The sequence below is a fragment of the Oncorhynchus kisutch genome, linkage group LG13 (assembly GCF_002021735.2).
Source record: "Oncorhynchus kisutch isolate 150728-3 linkage group LG13, Okis_V2, whole genome shotgun sequence".
NCBI classification, from domain to species: Eukaryota; Metazoa; Chordata; class Actinopteri; order Salmoniformes; family Salmonidae; genus Oncorhynchus; species Oncorhynchus kisutch.
The window spans coordinates 25,471,374-25,496,785 of NC_034186.2; the positions used below are offsets into that span (position 1 = coordinate 25,471,374).

The 25,412-nt window shown below is 48.8% G+C and overlaps 1 protein-coding gene across 1 annotated transcript in view; it reads left to right on the plus strand.

Annotated features, from left to right (window-relative positions):
- LOC109903006 (sec1 family domain-containing protein 2) overlaps positions 1-25,412 on the plus strand; it is a 221,786-nt gene that overhangs the window by 150,379 nt on the left and 45,995 nt on the right. The window lies entirely within an intron of this gene.

The following is a 25,412-nucleotide window of genomic DNA, read 5'->3' on the forward strand; positions in this document are numbered from 1 at the left end:
TCTCCTCTCCCTACTGCCCCGACGTCCTGCTCCCTACTTGCCCCCTCTCCTCTCCCTTACTGCCCTCTCTCCTCTCCCTACTGCCCTCTCTTCCCTCCCTACTGCCCTCTCTCCCTCCCTACTCTGCCCTCTCATCCTCTCCCTACTGCCCTCTCTCCTCTCCCTACTGCCCTCTCTCCTCTCCCTACTGCCCTCTCTCCTCCCCTACTCTCTGCCCTCCTCTCCTCTCCCTACTGCCCTGCTCCTCCCTACTGCCTTCCTCCTACCGGCCCCAACGTCTTCCACTACTGCCCCCAACTTCTTCCCTACTGCCCCTCTCCTCCCTACTGCCCCCTTCCTCTCCCTACTGCCCCCTCTCCTCTCCACCTACTGCCCTCTCTCCTCTCCCTACTGCCCCTCTCTCCTCTCCCTACTTGCCCTCTCTCCTCTCCCTACTGCCTCTCTCCTCCCCTACGCCCTCTCCCCTCCCCCTACTGCCCTCTCATCCTCTCCCTACGGCCCCCAACGTCTCCCCTACTGCCCCCAACTTCTTCCCTACTGCCCCTCTCCTCCCCCTACAGCCCCCTCTCCTCTCCCTACTGCCCTCTCTCCTCTCCCTACTGCCCCCTCTCCCTACTGGCCCCCTCTCCCTACTGCCCCTCTCCTCTCCTACTGCCCTCTCTCCTCTCCCTATTGCCCTCTCTCCTCTCCCTACTGCCCAAGACATCTCCCCTTCTGCCCCCCCTCCTCCTTCCCCTACGGCCCCCGACGTCTCCCCTACGGCCCCCGACGTCTCCCCTACGGCCCCCGACGTCTCCCCTACGGCCCCCGACGTCTCCCCTACGGCCCCCAGACGTCTCCCCTACTGCCCTCTCTCCTCTCCCTACTGCCCAAGACGTCCTCCCCTACTGCCCTCTCTCCTCTCCCTACTGCCCTCTCTCCTCTCCCTACTGCCCTCATCTCCTCTCCCTACTGCCCCGACGTCTCCCCCTACTGCCCCCGACGTCTCCCCCTACTGCCCCCGACGTCTCCCCCTACTGCCCCCTCTCCTCTCCCTACTGCCCTCTCTCCTCCCCCTACTGCCCCCGACGTCTCCCCCTACTGCCTCCGACTGCCCTCTCTCCCTCCCCGACTGCCTTCTCTCCTTCCCCGACTGCCTTCTCTCCTCCCCGACTGCCCTCTCTCCTCCCCCGACTGCCCTCTCTCCTCCCCCGACTGCCCTCTCTCCTCCCCGACTGCCCTCTCTCCTTCCCCGACTGCCCTCTCTCCTTCCCCGACTGCCCTCTCTCCTTCCCCGACTGCCCTCTCTCCTTCCCCGACTGCCCTCTCTCCTTCCCCGACTGCCCTCTCTCCTTCCCCGACTGCCCTCTCTCCTACCCCGACTGCCCTCTCTCCTACCCCGACTGCCCTCTCTCCTACCCGACTGCCCTCTCTCCTACCCCTACTGCCCTCTCTCCTACCCCGACTGCCCTCTCTCCTACCCCTACTGCCCTCTCTCCTACCCCTACTGCCCTCTCTCCTAGCCCTACTGCCCTCTCTCCTAGCCCTACTGCCCTCTCTCCTAGCCCTACTGCCCTCTCTCCTTCCCCTACTGCCCCCTCTAACCCCCTTCTGCTCCCCCTACTCTCCCCTCCCCCTGCAGCCCCCCCTCTCTCCTCCCCCCCTACTCTCCCCTCTCCACCCCTGCAGCTCCCCCTCTCCTCCCCCTACTCTCCCCTCTCCACCCCTGCAGCTCCCCCTCTCTTCCCCCTACTCTCCCCTCTCCTCCCCCTACTCTCCCCTCTCCTCCCCCTACTCTTCCCCCTGCAGCCCCCCCTCTCCTCCCCCTGCAGCCCCCCCTCTCCTCCCCCTGCAGCTCCCCCTCTCCTCCCCCTACTCCCCCCCCGCAGCCCCCCCTCTCCTCCCCCTACTCTCCCCCCGCAGCCCCCCCTCTCCTCACCCTACTCTCCCCCCTCTCCTCCCCCTACTCTCCTCACCCTACTCTCTCCCCTCTCCTCCCCCCTCAGCTCCCCCTCTCCTCTCCTTACTCTCCCCTCTCCTCCCCCTACTCTCCTCTCTCCTCCCCCTACTCCAACCGTTCACTGTGTTTTGTTTGATCCTGTGTTTTGACATGCTGGTTAATGTCTGTTCCTTTCTCCCTCTCTTTACTGTCTGTTTAGTGTTGTGGTAGACAGACAGGCTTATCTTAGTGCTTCTTCCCATCTCTCCCTACTGACCAGTAGACTTGTGACTCACTCAAACCCAATGTTCCACATCTCCTCTCTTACACGGTTCCTGAGAAATTACAGATGGGTGTCAATCAGTTTCAGCATCACTGGTATAGCTGCTGCTTCTAGCTGTGCCCTGGTGGAAGATGGAGCAGATGCAGCAGTTCTTCCAGCAGCAGTAGCAGCAGTTCCCCGAGCAGCAGTAGCAGCAGTTCCCCCAGCAGCAGTTCCCTGAGCAGCAGTAGCAGCAGTTCTTCCAGCAGCAGTAGCAGCAGTTCTTCCAGCAGCAGTAGCAGCAGTTCTTCCAGCAGCAGTAGCAGCAGTTCTTCCAGCAGCAGTTCTTCCAGCAGCAGTAGCAGCAGTTCTTCCAGCAGCAGTAGCAGCAGTTCTTCCAGCAGCAGTAGCAGCAGTTCTTCCAGCAGCAGTAGCAGCAGTTCTTCCAGCGGCAGTAGCAGCAGTTCTTCCAGCAGAGTACCCCATCAGCAGCAGTAGCAGTTACCCCATCAGCAGCAGTAGCAGTTACCCCATCAGCAGCAGTAGCAGTTACCCCATCAGCAAGCAGTAGCAGTTACCCCATCAGCAAGCAGTAGCAGTTACCCCATTAGCAGCAGTAGCAGTTACCCCATTAGCAGCAGTAGCAGTTACCCCATTAGCAGCAGTAGCAGTTACCCCATTAGCAGCAGTAGCAGTTACCCCATTAGCAGCAGTAGCAGTTACCCCATCAGCAGCAGTAGCAGTTACCCCATCAGCAGCAGTAGCAGTTACCCCATCAGCAGCAGTAGCAGTTACCCCATCAGCAGCAGTAGCAGTTACCCCATCAGCAGCAGTAGCAGTTACCCCATCAGCAGCAGTAGCAGTTACCCCAGCAGTAGCAGTAGCAGTTCTTCCAGCAGCAGTTCCCCCGAGCAGCAGTAGCAGCAGTTCCCCCGAGCAGCAGTTCCCCGAGCAGCAGTAGCAGCAGTTCTTCCAGCAGCAGTTCTTCCAGCAGCAGTAGCAGCAGTTCCCCGAGCAGCAGTAGCAGCAGTTCCCCCAGCAGTAGCAGCAGTTCCCTCCCGCAGTAGCAGCAGTTCCCCCCGCAGTAGCAGCAGTTCCCCCCGCAGTAGCAGAAGTTCCCCCCGCAGTAGCAGCAGTTCCCCCCGCAGTAGCAGCAGTTCCCCCCGCAGTAGCAGCAGTTCCCCCCGCAGTAGCAGAAGTTCCCCCCGCAGTAGCAGCAGTTCCCCCCGCAGTAGCAGCAGTTCCCCCCGCAGTAGCAGCAGTTCCCCCCGCAGTAGCAGCAGTTCCCCCCGCAGTAGCAGCAGTTCCCCCCGCAGTAGCAGCAGTTCCCCCCGCAGTAGCAGCAGTTCCCCCCGCAGTAGCAGCAGTTCCCCCCGCAGTAGCAGCAGTTCCCCCCGCAGTAGCAGCAGTTCCCCCCGCAGTAGCAGCAGTTCCCCCCGCAGTAGCAGCAGTTCCCCCCGCAGTAGCAGCAGTTCCCCCCGCAGTAGCAGCAGTTCCCCCCCGCAGTAGCAGCAGTTCCCCCCGCAGTAGCAGCCAGTAGCAGCAGTTCCCCCCCGCAGTAGCAGCAGTTCCCCCCCGCAGTAGCAGCAGTTCCCCCCCGCAGTAGCAGCAGTTCCCCCCCGCAGTAGCAGCAGTTCCCCCCGCAGTAGCAGCAGTTCCCCCCCGCAGTAGCAGCAGTTCCCCCCCGCAGTAGCAGCAGTTCCCCCCCGCAGTAGCAGCAGTTCCCCCCGCAGTAGCAGCAGTTCCCCCCCGCAGTAGCAGCAGTTCCCCCAGCAGTAGCAGCAGTTCCCCCAGCAGTAGCAGCAGTTCCCCCAGCAGTAGCAGCAGTTCCCCCAGCAGTAGCAGCAGTTCCCCCAGCAGTAGCAGCAGTTCCCCCAGCAGTAGCAGCAGTTCCCCAGCAGTAGCAGCAGTTCCCCCAGCAGTAGCAGCAGTTCCCCCAGCAGTAGCAGCAGTTCCCCCAGCAGTAGCAGCAGTTCCCCCAGCAGTAGCAGCAGTTCTCCGAGCAGCAGTAGCAGCAGTTCTTCCAGCAGCAGTTCTTCCAGCAGCAGTAGCAGCAGTTCCCCCAGCAGCAGTAGCAGCAGTTCCCCGAGCAGCAGTAGCAGCAGTTCCACCCAGCAGTAGCAGCAGTTCCCCGAGCAGCAGTAGCAGCAGTTCCACCCAGCAGTAGCAGCAGTTCCCCCCCAGCAGTAGCAGCAGTTCCCCCCCAGCAGTAGCAGCAGTTCCCCCCCAGCAGTAGCAGCAGTTCCCCCCCAGCAGTAGCAGCAGTTCCCCCCCAGCAGTAGCAGCAGTTCCCCCCCAGCAGTAGCAGCAGTTCCCCCCCAGCAGTAGCAGCAGTTCCCCCCCAGCAGTAGCAGCAGTTCCCCCAGCAGCAGTTCCCCCAGCAGTAGCAGCAGTTCTTCCAGCAGCAGTAGCAGCAGTTCTTCCAGCAGCAGTAGCAGCAGTTCCCACAGCAGCAGCAGTAGCAGTTCCCACAGCAGCAGCAGTTCCCACAGCAGCAGCAGTAGCAGTTCCCCCAGCAGCAGCAGTTCCCCCAGCAGTAGCAGCAGTTCCCCCAGCAGTAGCAGCAGTTCCCCCAGCAGTAGCAGCAGTTCCCCCAGCAGTAGCAGCAGTTCCCCCAGCAGTAGCAGCAGTTCCCCCAGCAGTAGCAGCAGTTCCCCCAGCAGTAGCAGCAGTTCCCCCAGCAGTAGCAGCAGTTCCCCCAGCAGTAGCAGCAGTTCCCCCAGCAGTAGCAGCAGTTCCCCCAGCAGTAGCAGCAGTTCCCCCAGCAGTAGCAGCAGTTCCCCCAGCAGTAGCAGCAGTTCCCCCAGCAGTAGCAGCAGTTCCCCCAGCAGTAGCAGCAGTTCCCCCAGCAGTAGCAGCAGTTCCCCCAGCAGTAGCAGCAGTTCCCCCAGCAGCAGTAGCAGCAGTATTTCCAGCAGCAGTAGCAGCAGTTCTTCCAGCAGCAGTAGCAGCAGTTCTTCCAGCAGCAGTAGCAGCAGTTCTTCCAGCAGCAGTAGCAGCAGTTCTTCCAGCAGCAGTAGCAGCAGTTCTTCCAGCAGCAGTAGCAGCAGTTCTTCCAGCAGCAGTAGCAGCAGTTCTTCCAGCAGCAGTTAGCAGCAGTTCTTCCAGCAGCAGTAGCAGCAGTTCCCCCAGCAGCAGCAGTAGCAGTTCCCACAGCAGCAGCAGTAGTAGTTCCCACAGCAGCAGCAGTAGCAGTTCCCACAGCAGCAGCAGCAGTTACCCCAGCAGTAGCAGTTCCCCCAGCAGTAGCAGTTCCCCCAGCAGTAGCAGTTCCCCCAGCAGTAGCAGTTCCCCCAGCAGTAGCAGTTTCCCCCAGCAGTAGCAGTTTCCCCAGCAGTAGCAGTTCCCCCAGCAGTAGCAGTTCCCCCAGCAGCAGCAGTTCCCCCAGCAGCAGCAGTTCCCCCAGCAGCAGCAGTTCCCCAGCAGCAGCAGTTCCCCAGCAGCAGCAGTTCCCCCAGCAGCAGCAGTTCCCCCAGCAGCAGCAGTTCCCCCAGCAGCAGCAGTTCCCCCAGCAGCAGCAGTTCCCCCAGCAGCAGCAGTTCCCCCAGCAGCAGCAGTTCCCCCAGCAGCAGCAGTTCCCCCAGCAGCAGCAGTTCCCCCAGCAGCAGCAGTTCCCCCAGCAGTAGCAGTTCCCCCAGCAGTAGCAGTTCCCCCAGCAGTAGCAGTTCCCCCCAGCAGCAGCAGTTCCCCCCAGCAGCAGCAGTTCCCCCCAGCAGCAGCAGTTCCCCCAGCAGCAGCAGTTCCCCCAGCAGCAGCAGTTCCCCCAGCAGCAGCAGTTCCCCCAGCAGCAGCAGTTCCCCCAGCAGCAGCAGTTCCCCCAGCAGCAGCAGTTCCCCCAGCAGCAGCAGTTCCCCCAGCAGCAGCAGTTCCCCCAGCAGTAGCAGTTCCCCCAGCAGCAGCAGTAGCAGTTCCCACAGCAGCAGCAGTAGCAGTTCCCACAGCAGCAGCAGTAGCAGTTCACACCGCAGTAGCAGTTCCCACAGCAGTAGCAGTTCCCACAGCAGTAGCAGCTCCCCCAGCAGTAGCAGTAGCAGTTCCCCCAGCAGTAGCAGTTCCCCCAGCAGTAGCAGTTCCCCCAGCAGTAGCAGTTCCCCCAGCAGTAGCAGTTCCCCCAGCAGTAGCAGTTCCCCCAGCAGTAGCAGTTCCCCCAGCAGTAGCAGTTCCCCCAGCAGTAGCAGTTCCCCAGCAGTAGCAGTTCCCCCAGCAGCAGCAGTAGCAGTTCCCCCAGCAGCAGCAGTAGCAGTTCCCCCAGCAGCAGCAGTAGCAGTTCCCCCAGCAGCAGCAGTAGCAGTTCCCCCAGCAGCAGCAGTAGCAGTTCCCCCAGCAGCAGCAGCAGCAGTTCCCCCAGCAGTAGCAGTTCCCCCAGCAGTAGCAGTTCCCCCAGCAGTAGCAGTTCCCCAGCAGTAGCAGTTCCCCCAGCAGTAGCAGTTCCCCCAGCAGTAGCAGTTCCCCCAGCAGTAGCAGTTCCCCCAGCAGCAGCAATAGCAGTTCCCCCAGCAGCAGCAATAGCAGTTCCCCCAGCAGCAGTTACCCCAGCAGCAGCAGCAGCAGCAGTTACCCCAGCAGCAGCAGCAGCAGTTACCCCAGCAGCAGCAGCAGTTCCCCCAGCAGTAGCAGTTCCCCCAGCAGTAGCAGTTCCCCCAGCAGCAGCAGCAGTAGCAGTTCCCTCAGCAGTAGCAGTTCCCTCAGCAGTAGCAGTTCCCTCAGCAGTAGCAGTTCCCTCAGCAGTAGCAGTTCCCCCAGCAGTAGCAGTTCCCCCAGCAGTAGCAGTTCCCCCAGCAGTAGCAGTTCCCCCAGCAGTAGCAGTTCCCCAGCAGTAGCAGTTCCCCCAGCAGTAGCAGTTCCCCCAGCAGTAGCAGTTCCCCCAGCAGCAGCAGCAGTTCCCCCAGCAGCAGCAGCAGTTCCCCCAGCAGCAGCAGCAGTTCCCCCAGCAGTAGCAGTTCCACGAGCAGTAGCAGTTCCCTCAGCAGTAGCAGTAGCAGTTCCCCCAGCAGTAGCAGTAGCAGTTCCCCCAGCAGTAGCAGTAGCAGTTCCCCCAGCGGTAGCAGTTCCCCCAGCGGTAGCAGTTCCCCCAGCGGTAGCAGTTCCCCCAGCGGTAGCAGTTCCCCCAGCGGTAGCAGTTCCCCCAGCGGTAGCAGTTCCCCCAGCGGTAGCAGTTCCCTGAGCAGTAGCAGTTCCCTCAGCAGTAGCAGTTCCCCCAACAGCAGCAGCAGTAGCAGTTCCCCCAGCAGCAGCAGTAGCAGTTCCCCCAGCAGTAGCAGTTCCCCCAGCAGCAGCAGTGAGTGCATAGAGCGGGGGTAGGCCACAGGTACTGCAGGATTTAGTTCCAAATAGGTACCACTCCTGACCAGTTCAGTGATTGCCTCAATTCAACACACCTGATCTCCCATGTCGGTTAAATCAAAAACATGAGGTGCCTGCTCCACTCCAGGACCAGGGTTTCCTCCCCCTGACCTAGAGGGAGATGAATGTTCTTCCTGTGCTGTTGGTGTTCTGCTCCAATGAGGAAGGGGATCAGGGTCTCTAAGCTCTGGCCTGAGTAAATACAGAACACTCTCACGGTCTCACCGTCCTCTTTCTCTCTTTAACTCAAGCTCTCTGCTCTCTTTCTATCACTCGTTCTCCTTTGTCGTCTGTTTTCTTTCCATTTTGCTGTCTCTTCCTCTCTTCCTTGCACATAAAAACACACTCACGTTCTCCATCTTCTCTCTCTCCCTCTTATCTGCTCTGAAGGAGACACGTCTGTGTCTTGGTCCTCTCAGGCTGTCTGTCTCCCGCTGGCTCGCACAGACACACAAGGTCTGCTCCGCTCTTTGATGCTGACAGCTGCTTTCCGTCTGCGCTCCATCTATGAGCTCCCCCCTCTCACGTTGGTTCGGCTAAACTCTGTTTAAACCCAGGTGAACCTCTCCTACTGAGAGATGGAGAGAGGGATGGAGATCGATATGAAGCTATGGATGCTAGAACTGTGCATACTTTACTAGGTGAGATGCCCTTTGTAGAGGAGCCCTGTCATCTCACCGCTCTCTGAAATATCTGATGTGTTGTAGTGTGTCAGCTTAGTACACACACAAACACCTTGCTCCTAATGGGTCATTCACTAGGGTGAAAACATGCTTTGGTGATGACATTTCACTTCTTTATGTTATAAAATACATTTTACCAAGACAAATATGTTTTGTCATATTCTGAATCATTCATTGGGGTCTTTCTCTAACATATCATTAACATTATATTCCAAAAGTTGGATTGCATAACCTAATACATCTGAAAATAGGCACCGTACTCTGACAGAGCAATGCATCTTTATCGGCGAAACTTGAGGATTTCAAACTTTGGTCGTCGTCAAAATTAGCACAAGCTGAATGAAATGTTTTGACAGGCCTTGAAATGAAAAAGCTTGGGGTACGCTCTGTTGACATTTCACAGAGTTACGATTGTTTTTGTGAGAAGTCTTCGAAAAAGAACAGGAACTTTATGAACTGCGAGTCCTAAAAAATGAAAATACTACACGTAGTCTCAAAATCGACATCTATCTTACCTCTATATGTTATGTCCTCCAGATTTGAGAAGAAATATGACAAGTTCAATGGTAAGCCTGTCAGGTAGTTTTAATTCTCACACAGCATCCAGCCTGGCTGGCGCCATGATTTTTTTCCTGATTTTCTCTGGCCTCCATTCATTTAGTTGCCCTATTTTTGACCATCCTACAAGAGTAAAATCTCAAATAGGTTTTTAACAGATTATAAGAGACATGAGGTTTGAACCATTGATTTTCTTAGAGGATTATCTACCCAATTATTTGACCCAGTGGTCAAACGATGAGTTTCTGATTGGACACCCTCAGGGTAAACCCTCAGAGCCTTCATACTCTGTCAGACCTGTGGATCCCCTCAGCCCGCCTGGCTGCCTGCCTCTCTGACTCCCCTGTTCAAACAACCACTATTTTTGGCTGCCTTTTCATTTCCCCTCTACTTTGTTGAGATAGCAAATCCTAAAAATATGTGTTTTGTGTTATTGACTTACGGGATATATGGTTCTAATTTCCCCATTTCCTGTTGGCTCCCTCTCTCTGCCAACCCTGCCTCTCTCCTCCTCCCTTCTTCATATTGGCTGCTGGAAGGATTCCTGGCTCCTGAGTAACACATCACTGTAGTGTTGGTTAGTAGTACACAGTTGTCCTCTAACTCTTTTCATATTCATAAAACACCTACTCATGCATACAGTGGTTCCCAAACTGTAGGGGGGAGGGGGTCAGCAGAGGGGGTGCGGATGGCCCCCCCTGCCAAAGAAAAACTGACAGTTGTAAAATGCACAAGGTGCAATTTTGAAGTGCATCAGCAGTTTTGTCTTGTCAGTCATTGCATACAGTACCTTAGAGCTATTTATGAAATGTCAGAAATGTCCAGATCAACTGGTCCTTGTCAGCAAACATTTATTTCATTTTGTTGTAATGTTTGAGTCACTCATCACATGAACACATGGCAAAATGTTTAGAATTGCAGGAAATTAGCTTTAAAATGGCCAAAAACAAGTTCCCCAACTCTGGAAGGGAGTGCCTGAGGATCCCTATTCTAATAGATAATCTCAGTGTTGGCAAAGGAAATTGTGAGACAGATGTTTTTGTGCACAATTGTTGATTACTTAACAAAATGTAACATTTTCAGTGCAACATGAAAGTCTTCAGATAGTAACACGTTTTTTATGACCCTCAATTCTACAGTAACACTCTCCAGCTCCAACCCTCTTCGCCCAGTCAGACCCCCTCTGGGTCTCAGGTGGGAACACAGGCCTCCTGTAGGGCCTCCATGCGTCACTGCACCAGTCAAGAGCCCCAACACACACTTATACTTCTTTAATGTTGAACCATTTATCAGGCTCAGTAAGATATGCACACTGTCACTTATAAATACTCTCATCAAAATATATTTTGGTATCTACTGTACAACATTTGATAGGTTTGCTTAAACAATGTGTTTTATGTAAGTCCTCATAAGACCTCTATTGCTCTTTCACAGTGTATTAGTTTAGTGGGTTTCCATAGGACTCTGTGTATTGTGATGGGTGGAGCCTGTGTGGCTGGTAGTGCTGTGTGTTATTGTAACCCATTTCTATAAGCTACTACTCCTTGGGTTAATGACTATACCCCTCTGCCCTCAGGCTGCATGGGCTCACACACTTTCCAGAGGGCACAACCCATGTGTGTACGTGTTTAACTAAACTTATGGGAACCAGAAATCCCCACAAGAATATTAAACGAACAAAAATTGGACCGTCTGGGGGAACTGCTACTATATATATATGCACTGTAGCCCGCTGGCAAGTGGGGGAAGAAAGAAAAAACAGCACGATGGCAGATTCCCCCCAAGCCATGTGCCCCCGAGACAACTGCTCAGTCCACAGACACCACACAAAAATAACAGAATAACCATGCCCAACATATTCCAAAGTGAAACATGTCGCTAAGCCTAACAGGGGGAAAAAAGGCTATAGCTCCGGGTAGCAAGTATCACTACCCTACCCAAATCTCCCACTGAGGTACGCAGCCGATTGTACTCACCTCATCGGACCGACGTCCCAACAGCGAGTAGAGCAAGAGTCTCCAGCCTGGGCAGGGGCCTGGAAACTAACCAAGGTACTCCCTCCAACGCAACACACAACAACCTATCCACCACAGTGGTAGTTTACCAAACAAACAAAGGCAACCAACACTGGGCACCAAACATTACGACTCAAACAAGCTGTAACAAAAGATGCAAACAGAGCACCTACAGAGTTTAACGTTAACTCCGTTTTTTTCCAAACACAACACCTTCAAGATCCCAGACGAGCCCCCACTTGTCACTAACCGGCTCCAAGTCCGAGACAATGTGGAGATAAGGAATAACAAAAAAATATTTTAACTCAGGTAACATAAGTACAATTAACAATGGTGTTAGTCAGTAATCAGTAGTGTAAGTGAGTGGTGCATGCATAAATGTGATAAGGAGGGGTGCTGAAAGGTGCCAAAGCAAACAAACAAAAAATGCCACAACCAAAATCTAACAGTGTGTCTGCAAGGAGAGAGTCTCCTCAGTGAATGGGGAAGAGGTGTATTTATCCCGGGACACACCCGGGCCCAGGTGTGTCCCATGTCGCTGACATCCCTCCCAGCTCCGCCCACCAACATCCTAATAACAAGAGCAAAGAGTACAGCAGACAGTCGTCACAGTACATCACTGTAGGTCTGCTCTAAGTGCAGTACATCACTGTAGGTCTGCTCTAAGTACAGTACATCACTGTAGGTCTGCTCTAAGTGCAGTACATCACTGTAGGTCTGCTCTAAGTGCAGTACATCACTGTAGGTCTGCTCTAAGTACAGTACATCACTGTAGGTCTGCTCTAAGTGCAGTACATCACTGTAGGTCTGCTCTAAGTACAGTACATCACTGTAGGTCTGCGCTAAGTACAGTACATCACTGTAGGTCTGCTCTAAGTACAGTACATCACTGTAGGTCTGCTCTAAGTACAGTACATCACTGTAGGTCTGCTCTAAGTACAGTACATCACTGTAGGTCTGCGCTAAGTACAGTACATCACTGTAGGTCTGCTCTAAGTACAGTACATCACTGTAGGTCTGCTCTAAGTACAGTACATCACTGTAGGTCTGCTCTAAGTACAGTACATCACTGTAGGTCTGCTCTAAGTACAGTACATCACTGTAGGTCTGCTCTAAGTACAGTACATCACTGTAGGTCTGCTCTAAGTACAGTACATCGCTGTAGGTCTGCTCTAAGTACAGTACATCGCTGTAGGTCTGCTCTAAGTACAGTACATCACTGTAGGTCTGCTCTAAGTGCAGTACATCACTGTAGGTCTGCTCTAAGTACAGTACATCACTGTAGGTCTGCTCTAAGTACAGTACATCGCTGTAGGTCTGCTCTAAGTACAGTACATCGCTGTAGGTCTGCTCTAAGTACAGTACATCGCTGTAGGTCTGCTCTAAGTACAGTACATCGCTGTAGGTCTGCTCTAAGTACAGTACATCGCTGTAGGTCTGCTCTAAGTGCAGTACATCACTGTAGGTCTGCTCTAAGTACAGTACATCACTGTAGGTCTGCTCTAAGTACAGTACATCACTGTAGGTCTGCTCTAAGTACAGTACATCACTGTAGGTCTGCTCTAAGTACAGTACATCACTGTAGGTCTGCTCTAAGTACAGTACATCACTGTAGGTCTGCTCTAAGTACAGTACATCACTGTAGGTCTGCTCTAAGTACATTATACTCGTACTGTATGTTCTGCCTGAGTCAGTCCTCAGAGGTTTTTATTTTTATTTAACCTTTATTTAACTTGGCAAGTCAGTTAAGAACAAATTCTTATTTTCAATTTTGGGGATTGGATCTTGCAACCTTTCGGCTACTAGTTCCATGCTCTAACCTCTAGGCTACCTGCTGGATCTGGATCTGGATCTGAACCCCTCATGGTGAATTTGATCATTTCTGAGTGTGTATGCATTTTAGCGTGTGTGTGTGTGTGCATTTTTGAGAGGGGGGGGGGGGGTAATAGTAATGTATAGTGTACTGTATGACCCATACTTGGTATCTGCTTTGACTTTTCTGTGTAACTTGGTGTTTTAGGGAGGAAAAGAGCAACTCTCAATTAATCAATCAAGTCATGAGTGTGTGTGATCTGCACTGTGCCTCAACATGTGGCTTCAATCACCAGGCTCTGTTTGGTCCCACCCCAATCTACCCTTCACTGAGAGTTATGGCTATTGATGCTGTCTTCATGTTTTTCAAACGGGTCATTTTTGCCTGGGTTTCAGAAATGTAGCCTAACCCCCCTGTTACTGCCTAAAAAAATCCAGAATGTCTTTTTGTAAACATTTTTACAAATCTGTTTCTATAGGAAGCCTGTGTGAGGCTGGCTGGCTGGCTGTGTTTGACTGGCTGGCTGACTGTGTGTGGGTGACTGGCTGGCTGTATGTGGTTGGCTGTGGCTGGCTGGCTGGCTGTGTGTGGTTGGCTGGCTGGCTGGCTGTGTGTTGACTGATGAGCATGTAAACAGGTATAGTGTCAGGTATCAGCAGGGTTTATTGTAGTTCTAAGTGCAGATCTGGCAGGTCTGAGGGTTTATTTGGGTTTCAGGTATCAAATGAAACCCACTGCTCTGTCTCACAATCACTCCCGTCCACTCTGTTTTCACAGTAATGGTTTTACAGAGTCAATAAACACTCACGCAAATATACACACTCGCATATTCATACAGATGCAGAAAGAGCTACTTATACACACACACACACACCGCTACCAAGTTCCCATGCCTTGCCTCCTTGTCTCTCAGGTCATTGTGGTTTCAGAGATCAGACACAAACATTCATTCCACTGTACACCGCCCCCCACGTAATTCAGACCAGGAGCACCCAGGGACCACCAGAGGGGAGAGGCCACTCCCTCCTCCTCTTATCTACCCACAACCCCCCAGCCCTAAACACATTATCACAGGATCTGAACACAACACACACAGCTCCTCCACATTCACATTATCTTTCTCCCCTGACAGTTAGCCCCATATCATAGTTATCATTCAACACACACACTCTTTCACACACACTAACACAGAACAGAAAGAGGATCAAAGGTTAATCATGTCTTTTCATCAGTCGGGGCACACTGCTGTCTCTCTGTCCTCCTCAATGTTATAGATGTATGTGCACAGTCTTTGTGTGGCAGCAGGTAGCCTACCGGTTAAGAGCGTTGATTAGAATCGTCGAGCCGACTAGGTGAAAAATCTGCCGATGTGCCCTTGAGCAAGGCACATAACCCTAATTTCTCCTATAAGTCGCTCTGGATAAAAGCATCTGCTAAATGACTCAAATATAAATTTGAGTCACACCCAGTTTGTGTGTGAGCTTGCCTTGTATATGTCTGTCTGTCCCAACTAATGAAGGGTTTTGAAGTATTTATTTCATACAATAAATAAACAGTCCTTTCTTTCTTCTCTGATGAAGTATTTGTCTCCATCTCCCCCCTTCCTCTCTCCCTCTCTCGACCTACTCATATAAAGGGTAGTTTTCCGTCTGAAACTGAATCTCTGCTTACTTTAGTTAATTTAATGCAAACAGTGTTTTCTATTGTAGTTGTAAAATCAGCCATTCATTTGATCTACACTCTCCTATAAAACTGTGTAATAGAGCCGTACAATCATTTAAAAAGTGTTGAAGGCATTTCTCTGGACAGGGTTTGTGAGGAAACAGAAATACTTTGAGCGTATTTTAATGCCTACGCCATACTCTCTGAGTGGTGTGGTATTGTTAGTACTGCTGGAGAGAGAGTGACATAGTCGTATACATTTCAGACCATAACCCCCCCAACTGACTGCAACAGGAAGTGCTTATTCATTCAGTACATACACATGTACAGCACACCGTCTGCTCTGCATGCCCTGGGATGGAGCATTTTATGAAATGGGGAAGAGCAGAAAATGGTTCTGTGAAATGGAAGCCATCCTGAAGTGTTTAATGTTTGGTCTGAGGTTTAGAGAATAGAGGGGGTTTGGTCTGAGGTTTAGAGAATAGAGGGGGTTTGGTCTGAGGTTTAGAGAATAGAGGGGTTTTGGTCTGAGGTTTAGAGAATAGAGGGGTTTTGGTCTGAGGTTTAGAGAATAGAGAGGGTTTGGTCTGAGGTTTAGAGAATAGAGGGGGTTTGGTCTGAGGTTTAGAGAATAGAGGGGTTTTGGTCTGAGGTTTAGAGAATAGAGGGGTTTTGGTCTGAGGTTTAGAGAATAGAGGGGGTTTGGTCTGAGGTTTAGAGATTTTAGAGCTTTGTTGATTTTACACATACTGGCTGTATGTCTGTATAATTTAGTCACTGTTTGAGATGTCGGTCTGCATATTTGTGAAATATGAACTTTCTCATAAATCATGCATTTGATCTCTAGATGATTTTTCCAGGAAGTTGTACATACAATTATGATTTGGCCCTTTGACTTGTTGTGTGCCAGAGTTAACATTTAGCTCCATGCCCAGCTGTGTTCTTATCCCCCCTGATTGGCTGAAAGCTGTGGTGTATATACCACGGATATGACCCCAAAAATATTTTAACTGTTCTAAATACGTTGGTAACCAGTTTATAAAAGCAATAAGGCACCTCAGGGTTTGTGGTTTATGGCCAATATACCATGGGGGCTGTATCCAGGCACTCCGCGATGTGTCGTGGGTACAGAACAGCCCTTTGTCGTGGTATATTGGCCATATACCAAACTCCTGTGTACGTTATTGCTTATGTATTCTACACTACAGACTCCCTGCCTCCTACAAAGGCCTCCTACACCACAGACTGAACTGTCCAGTACACCTCTATCCCTCATTAGCACCATCTGAGGAAGAAACCCACTGTGAACTCTGGTTCAGTGTGTAAGGGAAACTAACAAGGATATTTTACATTTTGAAACCTCCCCAGATACATTGAACACCGCAAATCAACTTCTTATGTGTGTGTTCATGCTCAGTTTAGTGAGACGTGTTGATCCTTTGTGCTCCAGAGTGAATCTCATCATGTCTGAACTTCCCCACTGTCCAACTTGCCTGACACCATCCCATTCCCCAGTCTGTACTGTAGTTCATTACTGTGTACACTATCAGCCTGCCCTGACGTGTCCCCCTCCCTCCACCCCTGCATTAGTGGTGTATACTGTAGAGGAGCCAGGCAGGCTTCGCTCTGGTGCTCTGACACCATGTGGCTGTCACACTGGCTTTCATACAGCCTTGTGGGTGACATGAAGCTCGCCCCTCTCTGGCCCACTTATGGACGCTTCTGTAGAATCCTGGTGAATATTTAAACAGGTCAACTTTTCACTTTTAGCACTTCCAAGAGTTTTAAAGAGAAGTCATGGTTTGGTTTTGTCTGATTTTTAAGTGTAAGAGAAGTAGAAAAGGGCATTGGGAGAGAAGGATGGAGTGAGGTAAGTGGAAAGAGAGAGTAAATCTCAGTAAGAACAAAATAATGGTGCTCCAAAAAATATCCAGTTCCCAGGACCACAAATGCAAATTCCATCTTGACTCCGTTGACCTAGAGCACACAAAAAACTATACGTACCTCGGCCTAAACATCAGCGCCGCAGGTAACTTCCACAAAGCTGTGAACAATCTGAGAGACAAGGCAAGAAGGGCATTCTATGCCATCAAAAGGAACTTAAAAGTCGACATACCAATTTAGGATCTGGCTAAAAATACTTGAATTAGTAATAGAACCCATTGCCCTTTATGGTTGCGAGGTCTGGGGTCCGCTCACCAACCAAGAATTCACAAAATGGGACAAACACCAAATTGAGACTCTGCAAAAATGTCCTTAGTGTACAACGTAAAACACCAAATAATGCATGCAGAGCAGAATTAGGCCGATACCCGTTAATGATCAAAATCTAGAAAAGAGCTGTTAAATTCTACAACCACATAAAAGGAAGCAATTCCCAAACCTTCCATAATAAAGCCATCACCTACAGAGAGATGAACCTGGAGAAGAGTCCCCTAAGCAAGCTGGTCCTGGGGCTCTGTTCACAAACAGATCCCACAGAGCCCGAGGACAGCACCACAATTAGACTCAACCAAATCATGAGAAAACAAAAAGATAATTACTTGACACATTGGAAATAATTAACAAACAAACAGAGCAAACTAGATTGCTATTTGGCCCTAAACAGAGAGTACTCAGTGGCAGAATAACTGACAACTGTGACTGACCCAAACTTAAGGAAAACTTTGACTATGTACAGACTCTGTGAGCATAGCCTTGCTATTGAGAAAGGTCGCCGGCGGCAGACCTGGCTCTCAAGAGAAGACAGGCTATGTGTACACTGCCCACAAAATGAGGTGGAAACTGAGCTGCACTTCCTGCCCTCCTGATTTTGATAAACTCTCATATCTACTGGGTGAAATACCACAGTGTGCCATCACAGTAGCAATATTGTGACCTGTTGCCACAAGAAAATGTCAACCAGTGAATAACAAACACCACTGTAAATACAACCCATATTTAGGTGTATTTATTTTCCCTTTTGTACTTTAACAATTTGCACATCGTTACAACACTGTATATAGACATATGACATTTGTAATGTCTTTATTCTTTTGGGACTTCTGTGAGTGTAATGTTTACTGTTCATTTTTGTTTATATCACTTTTGTATGTTATCTACTTTACTTGCTTTGGTAATGTTAACATATGTTTCCCATGCCAATAAAGCCCCTTAAATTGAATTGAGTAGACAGAGCGAGCAGACAGAAAGAGTAGAGAACAGAGCTTGGGACGAGCCTCTAAGCCTCTTCAGCATTGTGCTGTACATCTGGGTCACTACAGGCCTTCATCATCCAAACCAGAGAGAAGCTGAAGTACAAAATGATGCTCATCTCCCTGAGGAGACTGAGAAACCAGTCCAGTCCTGGCAGCAGCAGCGTTTAGGAGAGAGGGTGGAGAGAGGATAAGAAGGAGAGAGTGACTGTGTGGGGAGTGTGCACGTGTGGGGGGTTTTGGGACTGGGGAGGTCCCTAGATGCTGTCAATCCACAGTGTACCAGTACCCTCTAGTGGTCATGTTGACTTTATCTTCTTCATGTTGAAGATGGGTGGAAAACAGCAGACTACAGAGAGATGTGGAAACGGTTCCAAAACACAGGCTGACAGAGCCTCCAATCAACTCTAGATTCCATCAGGTCCTCTCTATTCTTAGTGGGCATATCTGTGTCTGTATTTATGTCTGTAAGGTTGTGCATATTCAGAGATGGAGAGCTCTGTGATTCCCCCTGCCTGGAGAACCCTAGGCTATGTTTTGTCTCAGTCCCTTCACTGTCAACAGGGGAAAGGCTTGTACACACTTCTGATGGGGGGAAAAACGAGACTTGTGACAAATGCCAGATGCTTTTGTCCAAATTCAATATGTTAGCGTATACAATATTTTACCCAAGAGGTTTTTTTTCAGCCCTGGTTTTCTTGGTTGAATTGATTTTTGTAATACAACAACTGCAGCCACTGCCAAGAGACAGTAAAACTGTCCATGTAGACTTTAGACAGCTGTACATTATCCTTAGTTGTCAATCATACAGGGAAATATGTGAGCTTAATCCAGCTAAGGTTTTAGTGACGTTCAAGGCTGATCTTGTCTTTTAATTTACATACTCTTTATAATCATGTTACTACAATGTATTTTGTTCAGATCTTCTTTTTAAAAGTTTTTTTTGCTGTCTGTGTCTTTGTGTGTGTGTGTGTGTGCGTGTTGCCGTGGTCTGTTACTTTAGCCCAGTGTGTTGCTCTCAGGAGTAACACAGATGTTTCTCTCTGGAAAACAAACAGAACAGAGGCCCTTTCTCCAGGACAAGGGACTATCAAAATAAAAGCTGGCCCCGACCTCCACCTCCCTCCTGTTTCATGGGGTGCATGCAGAGGGGAGCATTTTTCTGTCTGACACAGCTTTTACACCACTGCTCTCTCATATGTTTGGTTGTTCGGTTCTTAAACATTATTCTATCTGGTCAATTTTCTTTCACAAAAAGTGTGTGTGCGCGCATGCGCGCCCATGTGTGTGTCTGGTCCCTCCATTAGTATTGGAGCTGTTGGTGGGACTTGGAGTGATGACTCTTCAGACTGAGAGAGATTTAGAATCCTGGGAGGGAGGAAGGGATAGGGGGAGGCATGGGATGAGAGGAGAACAAACACTGCCACCCCCTTTCCTCCCTGCTCCATGATTTATTGGCACTTCCCAAAATGCACTGCGTCACTCCAGAGGTGTTGTGAGCCCACGGGACCAGGAGTAGACCTCAGGGATACAGAGAGAGACAGACTGGCAGACATAGTTTATGTGCGCACAATAACTTTTATCTTTTATGAATGTTGCATCAATAACATAAGTCTTCTGTATAGGCTTTCAAAATGGAGAGCACATGAGACACATCAGTCTCTAGAAGTTCTCTGTGTGAGGGATTTAAAAAGAGGACAAGGTAGATGTGAGTAAGAGAAAGTGCACATTGATAAGTGAGAGAGGTAAATAGTGCTGTTTGGAGAGTATTTGGATAAAGAGAGAGAGAACAAGCTTTTTGAGCTGTGAAATTGAAGAGGATATGAATGACAGGAGGTCATAAATAAGCAGAGTCCTGAGTCTCCTCCATGGGCTGAGCGGACGTTGTATTTCTCAGGTTAGCGCTGCATTGTGACAGCTCTGTGAGCATCATCACTACTCGCTTCATACAGAGCCAAGTGTGTGTGTGTTGCCACAGCTGTGTATGTGTAATGTTTTGTGGGTCTGTTAGCGTTAGTATTTTGTGGGCCCTTAGAGAGGACAATAGCTACCAATATCATTACTCATTCAAACAGGAATGATGCTCCAGCATCCTCATTGGGCCAATACAGTTTACCGGGGGGAGGGGGGTGTTGTTGTAATGGAAAGTCCAGGTGCAGACTCTCTGCTCTGAGGGAGGAAGCTCTTGTTGACCATATTTAACGTTGTGTTCGACCTCCTAGTCCTATAATCTCTTTAAACGTATACAGTCATATGCTGGTAACTTTAGATATGTCAAGATGTTTTAACTTAGTTGTGTTGTATTGTGTCAGATTTGATATTGGTGATCATATCACAACTCAAATTCAACCTCATTATTTTACCTATTTTTCACTCACACTCGATTCTCTTACCCAGAACCTCATACCCTTTCTTTTTGTCTCAGTAACATTTGTCCCGTGTCTCCCTTGGGGTTTATCTGTTAGCTATGTTTACGTACTGTAGTCCCACTGCGTTTTGGCATATGAGTGTTGGTATATGAGTGTGTAATATGTCAGAGTCCAATGCAGCCAGGACGAGCCACTGTTTCCCTCTGTGACAGCCACCAATGACTGCTCTGCTGTCTATAAACTAGAAGACGACCTCAATAGTTCTGGAAGAGTTTTGGTCCATCCATGAGACATTTGATCAAATAATATTCATTCATGAAGTATCCAATGTCGGACACTGTGAAATGATCAAATCATTAATACATTCACTCTGAAACTATTATTATTGCACCAGTGGTACGATGACAGCCACTTCTCTGTACGGTTGAATAGTTTCAGGATGGAATTCCAGAGTAGTTTTTCCACTGTAGTCCAGTAGGGGGCACAACAGACCTATATTCTCTTCCTGGAAGTTAAAGGATGACTGGCTTTGTGGTCAGAGAACAGTCTGAGAGATGTCCACAGCCAGTTTTGTTTTTCATGATAATTCATGTTTGGGAGAGCAGATCGTGAACCAGCTTTTAACAGCATTAAAGGGATGCTTTAATGTTAAATAAAGGTTAAATAATCATTTAAAAAAATGTAACAGCATATCCCTGTATTTACATTTAGTTCCTTTTTCCCAGACAGAGATTGAGACTAATCCCCTGACTAAAAAACATGTATAACTGAGATTCTCCATTGAGCTTGGTTTTTAGTGTAGGACTAGGCTTCATCTGTGTCCAGGAAACCACTTAATACTGTACTGCATTGTCCTCTAGTCAAGCAGAAACATAATGAGACAGACCAACAGTAGTTCCAAGTCAAGGCCATCCACCTTCAGTAAATGGTGCTCACATTGTACCATCTCTAGTGGAGAGATTGGGGAGAAGAGAAACTATTTGCTTACTTTGTCTCTGACGAATAAAGTGACGTCTAGGATCTGTGAAGCCTTTTCTGTGTCAAGCGTTAGCTACCTGGAATTGAAGGTTGGTGAAAAACACATGACACACTCATTTGTGCGTCAATGTAGACACACGTTCTTCACATATGTCCACACATCCACACACAGACTTTTATTTAAACACTCAGAGACATGCATTTAACGGTATAGATTTGAGTATGTATGCGCCCCCATATCCACACATTTTCATTACATCTCTAATGATGTTCTCATGCACATATGCGCACACACACACGCACACACACACACATTGTTGCATGTCAGTATAATCACCCGGATTTGGCTGGATTCCTTGACCTATATGTAGACAAGTGGTCATTGACTTTTTTCCAGAAATCAAGGTCCTTGACTCTTGAGTGGACTGAATACATGAACATGAATATGTGCCGCCAACGTGGGCCCCCGCCGTTCACGAGGACTGTGTGCTCCCAATCTCCGTGGTTGATGCAAGATATTCAAGCATGTTTACCCTCGCAAGTCTGCTGGCCCAGACGGCGTCCCAAGCCGCATCATTAGAACCTGTGCAGACCAGCTGGCTGGAGTGTTCACGAACATATTCAATCTCTCCCTATCCCAGTCTGCTGTCCCCACATGCTTCAAGATGTCCACCATTGTTCCTGTACCCAAGAAAGTGAAGGTAACTGAAATAAATGATTATCGCCCCGTAGCACTCACTTCTGTCATCATGAAGAGCTTTGAGAGGCTAGTTAAGGACCATATCACCTCCACCTTACCTGACACCCTAGACTCACTACAATCTGCATACCACCCCAACAGATCCACAGATGACGCAATCGCTGTTGCACTGCACACTGCCCTATCCCAAGAGGATTACCTATGTGAGAATGCTGTTAATCGACTACAGCTCAGCCTTCAACACCATAGTTCCCTCCAAGTTAATCACTAAGCTTAGGGCCCTGGGTCTGAACCCATCCTTGTGCAACTGGGTCCTAGACTTCCTGATGGTCCGACTCCAGGTGGTGAAGGTAGTCTGATCGTGGACTATAGGAGACAGCAGAGAGAGTCAAAATCTTCCAAGTTCCACGGCGTGCACATCACTGAGGACCTGAAATGGTCTCAGATGCACCATCAAGAGCATTCTGTCGGACTTTGTCACCGCCTGGTATGGCAACTGCATCGACCACGACCGCAGGGCTCTCCAGAGGGTGGAGCGGTCTGCCCAACACATCACCGGGAGCACAGTGCCTGCCCTCCATGACACCTACACCACCCGGTGTCATAGGAAGTCCAAGAAGATCGTCAAGGACCTCAGCCACCTTAGGAATGGCCTGTCCCCCTGCTACCATCTAGCAGGCAGAGACATACAGGTGCATCAAAGGTGGGACAGAGAGAAGCTGTTTTTCATTATATCTCCAGGCCATCAGACTGTTAAGTAGTCATCACTAGCCGGCTTCCACCCGGTACCCTGCCCTGTACCATAGATCATACTCGACCCTGCTGCCCTATGTACTGTACATAGTCATTGCGTCACTTGAATAATGTTTACATAATGTTTATTGTTTTATTGTACTGCTCCCGAGTGGTGCAGCGGTCTAAGGCACTGCATCTCAGTGCTAGAGGTGTCACTACAGACACCCTGGTTCGACTCCAGGCTGTATCATAACTGGCCATGGTTGGAAGTCCCATAGGGCGGTGCACAATTGGCCCAGCGTTGTCCGGGTTTGGCCGGTGTAGGCTGTCATTGTAAATAAGAATTTGTTCTTCACTGACTTCCCTAGTTAAATATAATAAATACAACATGTACTGCACAGCTGGAGAAACACAATCATTTCACTGCACCTGCTTTAACATCTGCTAATATGTGTACGCAGCAAATACTTTGATTTGATTTAAATAAAGATGTAGCCTGTGAAGACAGGCAAAGACACACATACACATGATAACACACAGGTACACATGGATATTGTATTGTAGATATGTGGTAGTAAAATAGTGGCCTGAGGGCACACACTTAATGTGTTATGAAATGTAATGTAATACTTTTTCTTGCCACTGTACAATAAAAAATATGTGAACCCTTTGGAAATACCTGGATTTCTGCATAAATTGGTCATCAAATTTGATCTGATCTTCATCTAGGTCACAACAATAGACAAACACAGTCTGCTTAAACTAATAACACAAACAATTCTATGTGTTCATGTCTTTATTGAACACACCGTGTAAACATTCACAATGCAGGGTGGAGAAAGTATGTGAACTCCTGGATTTAATAACTGGTTGACCCATCCACAGGTACACCTCCAATTGACTCAAATGATGTCCATTAGCCTATCAGAAGCTTCTAAAGCCATGACATAATTTTCTGGAATTTTCCAAGCTGTTTAAAGGCACAGTCAACTTAGTGTATGTAAACTTCTGACCCACTGGAATTGTGATACAGTGAATTATAAGTGAAATAATATGTCTGTTAACAATTGTTGGACAAATTACTTGTGTCATGCACAAAGGAGATGTTCTAACCGACTTGCCAAAACTATAGTTTGTTAACAAGAAATGTGTGGAGTGGTTGAAAAACACGTTTTAATGACTCCAACCTAAGTGTATGTAAACTTCTGACTTCAACTGTAACCTTCATATTGGAGAACAAAGTACCTTTTACACTTTTACAACATGCTCAACAAGGGTCACCTTAATAATTGAACCTCTCTTACACACACACACACACACACACAAACAATGGCAAACACAGTTGCATAAGCACTCTTCTGCTCATTCATTCAGACTGGCCTCCTCTGCCCTGTTGATCCTCTCGGGTTGCCATGTCAATAGCAGCCTCCTACAACACCTCAACCATAGACTTAAGAGTATACATAAAGCATCCCTGACATACAGGGTCACTGCTCCCTTGATCTCCACATAGCTTACAGTACAACAGATTCAGCTATAACATGTTAGTGTTATCATCCTATCAGATGCCATTTATACAGATGCTTTATCCTAAACAACTTACAGTCCAGCGTGCATCATTTTTTTGTGTGTGAGTGGTCCTGGGAATCAAACTCACTATCCAGGTGTTGTAAGCGCCATTCTATACCAACTACGCTACAGTGTACCAGCTCAGTTGTCAACCCACCGTAAAGCCCATTTAAATGCTATGTTGACCGTTACCATGCATTTTCTACTTGATCTGATTTGAATTGAATTTATGACAAGTATTGAATTTTCACTCTTTCTTTCTTTCACTCCGCTCTTTATTTGTTCTATATTTAAAACAAACTGTATTGCGTGAGGAGTTGTACTTGTCTTTATCTGAAATTACTGGCATTCTCTCTGCCCTACTGTTTCTTATCACCGCTACTTGCCTTGAAACAATATAACTACTGTTATTTTGACATTCACACACTCCCTTACGCTCTCTCACACACACACGCACGCAGACACACAGCACTATAATGATAGAGAGAAATAAAGTATGGTAAGTTGTTGGGCTGCCTCTGCCAAGGAGAGGTGACAGGAAAACTGAATATGGCACCAAATCAAAGTCGCTATAATTTTAAATATCAGTTATCGGTATCTGGGTTTTTTTGGCAAGGAAAATATTTTATATTGGTATCGGCCAAAAATGTCATAGCAGTGCATCTCTAATATATACCAACCAGTAAATTATTTGGGGAATGGGCAGAAAAAGTTCACGTTGATCCAAGCAGGTAAAAAGGACTATGTCGGAGTTTAATTCAATAAGAGAAAAGCTGTGAAATGGAGAGTTGAAAATAAAGAGAAGGGAGGGCCAGAAAAGTCATGTTTGGGAAAGATTTGGGGAAGTGTTTAAATAGGATGATAGCGGTGCTGGCTGTGTTGTTATCTGTGATGATTGTGGTAAAACAGGATGATGGCAGTGCTGGCTGTGATGTTATCTGTGATGATTGTGGTAAAACAGGATGATGGCAGTGCTGGCTGTGATGTTATCTGTGATGATTGTGGTAAAACAGGATGATGGCAGTGCTGGCTGTGATGTTATCTGTGATGATTGTGGTAAAACAGGATGATGGCAGTGCTGGCTGTGATGTTATCTGTGATTGTGGTAAAACAGGATGATGGCAGTGCTGGCTGTGATGTTATCTGTGATGATTGTGGTAAAATAGGATGATGGCAGTGCTGGCTGTGATGTTATCTGTGATGATTGTGGTAAAATAGGATGATGGCAGTGCTGGCTGTGATGTTATCTGTGATGATTGTGGTAAAACAGGATGATGGCAGTGCTGGCTGTGATGTTATCTGTGATGATTGTGGTAAAACAGGATGATGGCAGTGCTGGCTGTGATGTTATCTGTGATGATTGTGGTAAAACAGGATGATGGCAGTGCTGGCTGTGATGTTATCTGTGATGATTGTGGTAAAACAGGATGATGGCAGTGCTGGCTGTGATGTTATCTGTGATGATTGTGGTAAAACAGGATGATGGCAGTGCTGGCTGTGATGTTATCTGTGATGATTGTGGTAAAACAGGATGATGGCAGTGCTGGCTGTGATGTTATCTGTGATGATTGTGGTAAAACAGGATGATGGCAGTGCTGGCTGTGATGTTATCT